The following is a 9679-nucleotide window of genomic DNA, read 5'->3' on the forward strand; positions in this document are numbered from 1 at the left end:
TTATTTTGAAATGTGTTTTTTTTCTTGTTTTTAATTGTTGATAGCCAGTAGACACTGTTTATATTGAAGAAGGTGAAGCATTGTAGTTGATTATAATGTAAAATGAGAGTTTTCTGGTCAGTGTCTCCTGACCCCTCCTGTCTCAGCCTCCAGTATTTATGCTGCAGTAGTTTATGTGTCGGGGGGCTAGGGTCAGTTTGTTATATCTGGAGTACTTCTCCTGTCCTATTCGGTGTCCTGTGTGAATCTAAGTGTGCGTTCTCTAATTCTCTCCTTCTCTCTTTCTTTCTCTCTCTCGGAGGACCTGAGCCCTAGGACCATGCCCCAGGACCACCTGACATGATGACTCCTTGCTGTCCCCAGTCCACCTGGCCATGCTGCTGCTCCAGTTTCAACTGGCCTGGGCCCTAGGACCATGTCCCAGGACTACCTGACATGATGACTCCTTGCTGTCCCCAGTCCACCTGGCCATGCTACTGCTCCAGTTTCAACTGTTCTGCCTTACTATTATTCGACCATGCTGGTCATTTATGAACATTTGAACATCTTGGCCACGTTCTGTTATAATCTCCACCCGGCAAAGCCAGAAGAGGACTGGCCACCCCACATATGCTCTCTCTAATTCTCTCTTTCTTTCTCTCTCTCGGAGGACCTGAGCCCTAGGACCGTGCCCCAGGACTACCTGACATGATGACTCCTTGCTGTCCCCAGTCCACCTGACTGTGCTGCTGCTCCAGTTTCAACTGTTCTGCCTTATTATTATTCGACCATGCTGGTCATTTATGAACATTTGAACATCTTGGCCATGTTCTGTTATAATCTCTACCCGGCACAGCCAGAAGAGGACTGGCCACCCCACATAGCTTGGTTCCTCTCTAGGTTTCTTCCTAGGTTTTGGCCTTTCTAGGGAGTTTTTCCTAGCCACCGTGCTTTTACACCTGCATTGTTTGCTGTTTGGGGTTTTAGGCTGGGTTTCTGTACATCACTTTGAGATATCAGCTGATGTACGAAGGGCTATATAAATAAATTTGATTTGATTTGAGTCTGGTGGTGAGCAAACTTGTCCAACACAAATATAGGATAGTGGTGGAGGAATGACAGATTTGTTATTGTTTGAACTTGCAGATTGCTGGGTTGTGTGTTTTTTTTAAACCGCAACAAAATGGCTGCCCAGAGACTTGGTTTGGTTAACTGCTGAGGGATGGGGTCTGGAGAAGTGAATCCACTCACATTCTTAGAGAAGGCTATTGTAGCAATTGTAACCCAACACCTAGCGACCTCGTCAAGAAGTTCAGAAATCTTGGCGTAACAGTTAAAAGGTGTTGGCTTGACAGTCGCTGGACCCAGGTTTGAGTTCAGCCCAGGGCTACCCCCTGAATTCACTACACTATGAATACAAGAACTGGCCATCCATGAGGTCAAAATGATTGTTTTAAACAGATTTTGAGGCTACATAGTATGTTCTATAATTGCCAGTGTAGATTTCCTGTGAGGGCAAATTATTAGAGCTGTTGATAAGTCATTGTCAGCCATTTTTTTCATGCCCTTACATTAAAGGCAAGACATACCTAGATTCAATTACATTCATGAATTGGTTTGAAACCTTTGTTTTGGTGCCTTGACGGATTTGTAAAATATGGTTTGTCATGAATCACTATTCTTTTAAATGATTTAAATGTAACCTTTATTTAACTAGGCAAATCATTAAGAACAAAATCTTATTTACAATGACTGCGTTCCCTGGACGACGCTGGGCCAATTGTGCGCCGCCCTATGGGACTCCCAATCACGGCCGGTTATGATACAGCCAGGATTTGATCCACGGTCAACCAAGAGTCATCTGTAAATTCTACCAATCGCCCCACTTGTTTTTATAAAATCTATATGTACTGAACATATGATGCTTTAAGCACGCTGTTTGATTAAATAAATAAGACACACTAGTGACTAGAGGGAGGCAGTCGTCAATATAACCTGACTAGGAGGGAACCGGTCATCAACACAACCTGACTAGGAGGGAGCCGGTCGTCGACACAACCTGACTAGGAGGGAGCCGGTCGTCGACACAACCTGACTAGGAGGGAGCCGGTCGTCGACACAACCTGACTAGGAGGGAGCCGGTCGTCGACACAACCTGACTAGGAGGGAGCCGGTCGTCGACACAACCTGACTAGGAGGGAGCCGGTCGTCGACACAACCTGACTAGGAGGGAGCCGGTCGTCGACACAACCTAACTAGGAGGGAGCCGGCCGTCGACACAACCTGACTAGGAGGGAGCCGGTCGTCGACACAACCTGACTAGGAGGGAGCCGGTCGTCGACACAACCGGACTAGGAGGGAGCCGGTCGTCGACACAACCTGACTAGGAGGGAGCCGGCCGTCGACACAACCTGACTAGGAGGGAGCCGGTCGACTACACAACCTGACTAGGAGGGAGCCGGTCGTCGACACAACCTGACTAGGAGGGAGCCGGTTGTCGACACAACCTGACTAGGAGGGAGCCGGTCGTCAACACAATTTTTATTTATTTATTTTTATTTTACTCGGCAAGGCAGTTAAGAACACATTCTTATTTTCAATGATGGCTTAGGAACAGTGGGTTAACTGCCTTGTTCAGGGGCAGGACGAACGATTTGTACCTTGTCAGCTCGGGGAACCGATCTTGCAACCTAAGGGTTTAGTATCCTGTTACCCTCTTCCTGTCAAACCAGAAGATGTAAGCATTGCAGAGGAGGATTGTCCAAAGTGGGGTATATATGTGTGGCATGCTGTCCAGTCCTCTGGCAGTCTCTATGGGGGTGCCACAGGGTTCAATTCTCGGGCCGACTCTTTTCTCTGTATATATCAATGATGTTGCTCTTGCTGCGGGCGATTCCCTGATCCACCTCTACGCAGACGACACCATTCTATATACTTCCGGCCCGTCCTTGGACACTGCTATCTAACCTCCAAACGAGCTTCAATGCCATACAACACTCCTTCCGTGGCCTCCAACTGCTCTTAAACGCTAGTAAAACCAAATGCATGCTTTTCAACCGTTCGCTGCCTGCACCCACACGCCTGACTAGCATCACCATCCTGGATGGTTCCGACCTTGAATATGTGGACATCTATAAGTACCTAGGTGTCTGGCTAGACTGTAAACTCTCATTCCAGACTCATATCAAACATCTCCAATCGAAAATCAAATCTAGAGTCGGCTTTCTATTCCGCAACAAAGCCTCCTTCACTCACGCCGCCAAACTTACCCTAGTCAAACTGACTATCCTACCGATCCTCGACTTCGGCGATGTCATCTACAAAATTGCTTCCAACACTCTACTCAGCAAACTGGATGCAGTTTATCACAGTGCCATCCGTTTTGTCACTAAAGCACCTTATACCACCCACCACTGCGACCTGTATGCTCTAGTCGGCTGGCCCTCGCTACATATTCGTCGCCAGACCCACTGGCTCCAGGTCATCTACAAGTCCATGCTAGGTAAAGCTCCGCCTTATCTCAGTTCACTGGTCACGATGGCAACACCCACCCGTAACACGCACTCCAGCAGGTGTATCTCACTGATCATCCCTAAAGCCAACACCTCATTTGGCTGCCTTTCGTTGCCTGTGACTGGAACGAATTGCAAAAATCGCTGAAGTTGGAGACTTATCTCCCTCACCAACTTCAAACATTTGCTATCTGAGCAGCTTACCGATCGCTGCCGCTGTACATAGTCTATCGGTAAATAGCCCACCCATTTTTACCTACCTCATCCCCATACTGTTTTTATTTATTTTATTTTCTGCTCTTTTGCACACCAATATCTCTACCTGTACATGACCATCTGATCATTTATCACTCCAGTGTTAATCTGCAAAATTGTAATTATTCGCCTACCTCCTCATGCCTTTTGCACACAATATATATAGACTCTCCTTTTTTCTACTGTATTATTGACTTGATAATTGTTTACTCCATGTGTAACATTTACATTTACATTTAAGTCATTTAGCAGACGCTCTTATCCAGAGCGACTTACAAATTGGTGCTTTCACCTTATGACATCCAGTGGAACAGCCACTTTACAATAGTGCATCTAGGTATTTTAAGGGGGGGGAGGGGGAGAAAGATTACTTTATCCTATCCTAGGTATTCCTTAAAGAGGTGGGGTTTCAGGTGTCTCCGGAAGGTGGTGATTGACTCCGCTGTCCTGGCGTCGTGAGGGAGTTTGTTCCACCATTGGGGGGCCAGAGCAGCGAACAGTTTTGACTGGGCTGAGCGGGAACTGTACTTCCTCAGTGGTAGGGAGGCGAGCAGGCCAGAGGTGGATGAACGCAGTGCCCTTGTTTGGGTGTAGGGCCTGATCAGAGCCTGGAGGTACTGAGGTGCCGTTCCCCTCACAGCTCCGTAGGCAAGCACCATGGTCTTGTAGCGGATGCGAGCCTCAACTGGAAGCCAGTGGAGAGAGCGGAGGAGCGGGGTGACGTGAGAGAACTTGGGAAGGTTGAACACCAGACGGGCTGCGGCGTTCTGGATGAGTTGTAGGGGTTTAATGGCACAGGCAGGGAGCCCAGCCAACAGCGAGTTGCAGTAATCCAGGCGGGAGATGACAAGTGCCTGGATTAGGACCTGCGCCGCTTCCTGTGTGAGGCAGGGTCGTACTCTGCGGATGTTGTAGAGCATGAACCTACAGGAACGGGCCACCGCCTTGATGTTATTTGAGAACGACAGGGTGTTGTCCAGGATCACGCCAAGGTTCTTAGCGCTCTGGGACGAGGACACAATGGAGTTGTCAACCGTGATGGCGAGATCATGGAACGGGCAGTCCTTCCCGGGAGGAAGAGCAGCTCCGTCTTGCCGAGGTTCAGCTTGAGGTGATGATCCGTCATCCACACTGATATGTCTGCCAGACATGCAGAGATGCGATTCGCCACCTGGTCGTCAGAAGGGGGAAAGGAGAAGATTAATTGTGTGTCGTCTGCATAGCAATGATAGGAGAGACCATGTGAGGTTATGACAGAGCCAAGTGACTTGGTGTATAGCGAGAATAGGAGAGGGCCTAGAACAGAGCCCTGGGGGACACCAGTGGTGAGAGCACGTGGTGAGGAGACGGATTCTCGCCACGCCACCTGGTAGGAGCGACCTGTCAGGTAGGACGCAATCCAAGCGTGGGCCGCGCCGGAGATGCCCAACTCGGAGAGGGTGGAGAGGAGGATCTGATGGTTCACAGTATCGAAGGCAGCCGATAGGTCTAGAAGGATGAGAGCAGAGGAGAGAGAGTTAGCTTTAGCAGTGCGGAGCGCCTCCGTGATACAGAGAAGAGCAGTCTCAGTTGAATGACTAGTCTTGAAACCTGACTGATTTGGATCAAGAAGGTCATTCTGAGAGAGATAGCGGGAGAGCTGGCCAAGGACAGCACGTTCAAGAGTTTTGGAGAGAAAAGAAAGAAGGGATACTGGTCTGTAGTTGTTGACATCGGAGGGATCGAGTGTAGGTTTTTTCAGAAGGGGTGCAACTCTCGCTCTCTTGAAGACGGGAGGGACGTAGCCAGCGGTCAGGGATGAGTTGATGAGCGAGGTGAGGTAAGGGAGAAGGTCACCGGAGATGGTCTGGAGAAGAGAGGAGGGATAGGGTCAAGCGGGCAGGTTGTTGGGCGGCCGGCCGTCACAAGACGCGAGATGTCATCTGGAGAGAGAGGGGAGAAAGAGGTCAGAGCACAGGGTAGGGCAGTGTGAGCAGAACCAGCGGTGTCGTTTGACTTAGCAACGAGGATCGGATGTCGTCGACCTTCTTTTCAAAATGGTTGACGAAGTCATCTGCAGAGAGGGAGGAGGGGGAGGATTCCCCACAATGCACTATTTCCCAACGTCATATGGATGATCAACTCTGTGCTACCGAGTTTGTATGCCAGTGTAACGACCGAGGTAAAGACAGTTTGAAGTTGGATATTCAACAGATATTCACGCTTTCAAACCTCAATAGCTTTCAAACCACTTGAGCCACAGACTCCAAATAAGTGTCATGATGTTGGAAATATTGCGCACAACATTACACAGTTCTTATTTTCACGATTTGGACATTAATTCTCTTTCCAAAGCTAATAAACATGTGGAAATGTGAGCAATATTTTGTATTCCTTGTTGAATTATTTAGGGAGCGTAAACAAAGTACAAACTTTTTTTACATTCAAATTTCAATAGGTCCTTGGTCATGTGATCTACTGACTTCAAACAAGGTTCAGAATGTCCACTGACTACCCTTCTATATTGCACACTCTTTAGTTTGTCCATTTCCATCTCACATGGTTTTACATTATTTATTTTTTTAAATAAAAAATTCAATAGCTCCTTGGTCGTGTGACCTATTGTCTGCTGACTACCCTTCCATATTGCACAGTCTGGTTTGTGTAGTGTAAAATCACAAGGTGTAACGTACATTTTTGATTGTTTCAAATTTGCAATAGCTCCTTGGTCGTGTCAATTACACACCTAAGAAGCGTGCAGTGGATATACACCCATATTGTATAACCTCTAGTCATGTCTCTTCTATATTGTTGCACATTAATATTAGTTTGACAGTTAGATGGTTCAGTCCAGTGTTGTGTTTACCCTTTTCTTTAATGTTTATCTACAAAACAAACGTAGTTCTAACACAACAAAACACTAACACTATAAAAGAAAACCGAAAACAGCCTATACAAGTGTCTACTAACCTCTAACCAGGACATCAAGACACACAGGACAATCACCCACAATACAACCAAAGAATATGGCTGCCTAAATATGGTTCCCAATCAGAGACAACGGTAAACACCTGCCTCTGATTGAGAACCACTTCAGGGACAGCCATAGACTCTAGAACACCCCACTAAGCTCAATCCCACTATACACACATTCCAAAATCCCAAGGATGGAAAAACTTAGCCACACCCTGGCCTGAGGTACATGGAAAACACTAAATACTTAACAGGGATGGAGAGTAATTTATATACTTTTGACAAGTCCAGTGTTGTGTTTAACCTTTTCATTAATGTTTATCTACAATAATTGGTAGTTCTAAGTACTATTTTCCCTGTAGGAGAGAGACAGATAATATCTCCTTTTATGGAGATATCAACCATAAAGGAAAAGGGCAAAGTACAGAGTCATGTTATTGAACAGGGATGGAGAGTTAGCTGGTGAGGTATGCTGGTCAATACATATACTGAACAGGGATGGAGAGTTAGCTGGTGAGGTGGGCTGGTCAATACATATACTGAACAGGGATGGAGAGTTAGCTGGTGAGGTGGGCTGGTCAATACAAATACTGAACAGGGATGGAGAGTTAGCTGGTGAGGTAGGCTGGTCAATACATATACTGAACAGGGATGGAGAGTTAGCTGGTGAGGTAGGCTGGTCAATACATATACTGAACAGGGATGGAGAGTTAGCTGGTGAGGTAGGCTGGTCAATACATATACTGAACAGGGATGGAGAGTTAGCTGGTGAGGTAGGCTGGTCAATACATATACTGAACAGGGATGGAGAGTTAGCTGGTGAGGTATGCTGGTCAATACATATACTGAACAGGGATGGAGAGTTAGCTGGTGAGGTAGGCTGGTCAATACAAATACTGAACAGGGATGGAGAGTTAGCTGGTGAGGTGGGCTGGTCAATACATATACTGAACAGGGATGGAGAGTTAGCTGGTGAGGTAGGCTGGTCAATACATATACTGAACAGGGATGGAGAGTTAGCTGGTGAGGTAGGCTGTAGTGAGTTTACTGGCCAATACAAATACTGAACATGTAACCAAAGTAATGGTGGCCAGAAAATCAATGATTAAAAATGTAACATTGACAAATTAAACAGAAATTGTAGACCTTTAATCTTTTCCAACATGTCAACAGACACTTAACTTCAAATAAGTATGAAACATTTCACCATGTTAACTTTCTCTTTATCCCTGGTTGATGTACATGTCAGTGTTAACTTCCTCTTTATCCCTGGTTGATGTACATGTCAGTGTTAACTTCCTCTTTATCCCTGGTTGATGTACATGTCAGTGTTAACTTCCTCTTTATCCCTGGTTGATGTACATGTCAGTGTTAACTTCCTCTTTATCCCTGGTTGATGTACATGTCAGTGTTAACTTCCTCTTTATCCCTGGTTGATGTACATGTCAGTGTTAACTTCCTCTTTATCCCTGGTTGATGTACATGTCAGTGTTAACTTCCTCTTTATCCCTGGTTGATGTACATGTCAGAGCCTCTTCAGTGTGGATGGGGTAGAGCAGACATTTTCAACAACAAAGACTGCACTTCCAGTTTGTGTTCTTTACTCTGGTGAACTCTTTGGTCTTCATTCCGAGGCACAGCACATGGAACCCCCGTTGGCAGGCAAAACATTCAATCTAAAACAAAGCGGAACAGGTTATAAGTAATATCAAATATCAATGCAGTATGACGAATTAGCCATCCATTGTGTTATATCATAAATTGTCTTACATGCCGTCACTGTTGTCAAAAGATTATAAACATGTTAAATAAAGTTACTAACCCTGTCAGTCTGGGCCACATCCAGGTTCTTCGTCAGTGGCACACATGAAGCAGGCTTTGTTGAACTCTGAAATCATAGGCATGAACTGAACATATGGCTGTTCCACACAACTACATAAAAATAAAGAATTTACATTTACTTTGAGATACATAAAGATTTTAAAGAAGAAAATGAAAAAGAAGACTAAAATACAAGGAAGTGCAGACGCTCTAGGTAACTGACGAGAAAGTGTGAATAGTTTGCCACAGCTGGGTAGTGTGGACGAGCGGTCTAAGGCGCTGGATTTAGGCTCCAGTCTCTAAGGAGGCGTGGGTTCAAATCCCACCACTGCCATCTTTATTGAGTTTGTTTGCGCAAGCTATCACATGTTCTGCTTTATTTCAGCGTTTTTACTTTCATGTCGCCCATGCAAGGGAGAAAAGAAGCAATGTTGTGTGTCACGGATGGGGTTCCAACTCAATAGTGTAGTCCATCTCCTTAACCAACCAGCCACCAAGTCCTGTGCCCCCACGATGGCAGTTGCACCTCCTACCGGTGGTTGTTCACGTCAAATCCTTGATTGGAAAAAAGGAAAGTTGTGATGGTCTGTGCGACGACCAAGCAGTCCATTTTAACAGTGGGTACTGTGGCCGAGCTGTCCAGAGAACTGGATTTAAGGACCCAGTCTTTCGGAGGTGTGGGTTCAAAGTCCACCGCTGCAAGTTTTTCTCAACAGAAAACTGTAATGTAATTTCAAACAAGGCCACCAAGGACACCGGACAAATAAAGGGAATCCAGCCTTTACCCTAAATCCCACGTCTGTTATTGCAATTATCTGCCGTGTTTTTCTAATTCAATATGTTTCAGACAGAAAAGCAGAAACTAATTCTAAGTTTATACGATGGAAGAAAGAGCAACATCAGATAAATTAAGATTTTTAAAAAGAGAATAAAAAAAAGATGAAGGACGCAAGAGCAACATGAGATACATAAAGATTTTAAAGAAGAAAATGAAAAAGAAGACTAAAATACAATGAAGTGCAGACGCTCTAGGTAACTGACCAGAAAGTGTGAATAGTTTGCCAGAGCTGGGTAGTGTGGCCGAGCGGTCTAAGGCGCTGGATTTAAGGACCCAGTCTTTCGGAGGTGTGGGTTCAAAGTCCACCGCTGCAACTTTTTCT

General features: G+C 45.7%; 1 long non-coding RNA gene and 1 other non-coding gene across 2 annotated transcripts; one reads left to right on the top strand and one right to left on the bottom strand.

Moving 5' to 3' along the window:
• Positions 1–7825: 7825 nt before the first annotated feature.
• On the bottom strand, positions 7826–8593 carry LOC135566697 (uncharacterized). Its single transcript, XR_010462161.1, has 2 exons — positions 8521–8593; positions 7826–8374 (listed from the first exon to the last, which is right to left on the bottom strand). It is a non-coding gene; the product is annotated as an uncharacterized LOC135566697 (long non-coding RNA).
• Positions 8594–8771: 178 nt separating this feature from the next.
• trnal-uag (transfer RNA leucine (anticodon UAG)) lies at positions 8772–8853 on the top strand. Its single transcript has one exon. It is a non-coding gene; the product is annotated as a tRNA-Leu (tRNA).
• The last annotated feature ends 826 nt before the right edge of the window (positions 8854–9679 follow it).

Source organism: Oncorhynchus nerka, unplaced genomic scaffold, assembly GCF_034236695.1.
Source record: "Oncorhynchus nerka isolate Pitt River unplaced genomic scaffold, Oner_Uvic_2.0 unplaced_scaffold_3700, whole genome shotgun sequence".
In the NCBI taxonomy this organism is placed as follows: domain Eukaryota; kingdom Metazoa; phylum Chordata; class Actinopteri; order Salmoniformes; family Salmonidae; genus Oncorhynchus; species Oncorhynchus nerka.